The 538-nt window shown below is 71.4% G+C and overlaps 1 protein-coding gene across 1 annotated transcript in view; it reads right to left on the reverse strand.

Moving 5' to 3' along the window:
- The window catches only part of DACH1 (dachshund family transcription factor 1), a 414,137-nt gene that overhangs the window by 412,372 nt on the left and 1,227 nt on the right, over nt 1–538 (reverse strand). The gene's annotated exons all lie outside the window — the stretch shown is intronic.

Genomic DNA, 538 nt, shown 5'->3' on the forward strand with positions numbered 1-538 from the left:
CTGGGGCAAATGTACCCCTTTATCTCCCTTGCACACGCACACGCTCACACGCGGACACAAGCACACATGCGCGCACACACAGACCCCTCCCCTCGGCGGGCTTTCTCTCGCGGCTTCGGGACTGAACTGGCTGCGGGTCCCCCGAGATTGCCCCAGGCCTCTCAGTCTCCGAGGTCGTCCCCCTCCCGACCTCCAAGTGGCCTACTCCCTGGGCTTCCTCCCGGGCCCCTCACCCGGAGCGCGTCTTCGCGCTCCCCGAACCTTGCCGGGCAGGGTCACGACCTCTCCCGCCCCCGGGACGCTGCTCGGCGCCGCAGACCAGCCCCGCCCGGGCCCCGCGGCTTGCGGTGGAACCCGGGTCCGAGGGAGCGCACACGAGGTCAGTGGCGCTGAGAGGGGTCCCCAGACCAGGGCGCGGCCCAGGCGGGGACTGGGGCTCCTGTTACGGCACCATCCTGCTCCTTCCCTCCCCCTCCGCCCCGTGGCTTGGGGTTCCCGCGTCCCGCAGCTGCCAAGCCCCAGCACCCAGGAGGGGAAG

Source organism: Equus asinus, chromosome 11 (genome assembly GCF_041296235.1).
Source record: "Equus asinus isolate D_3611 breed Donkey chromosome 11, EquAss-T2T_v2, whole genome shotgun sequence".
In the NCBI taxonomy this organism is placed as follows: Eukaryota; Metazoa; Chordata; class Mammalia; order Perissodactyla; family Equidae; genus Equus; species Equus asinus.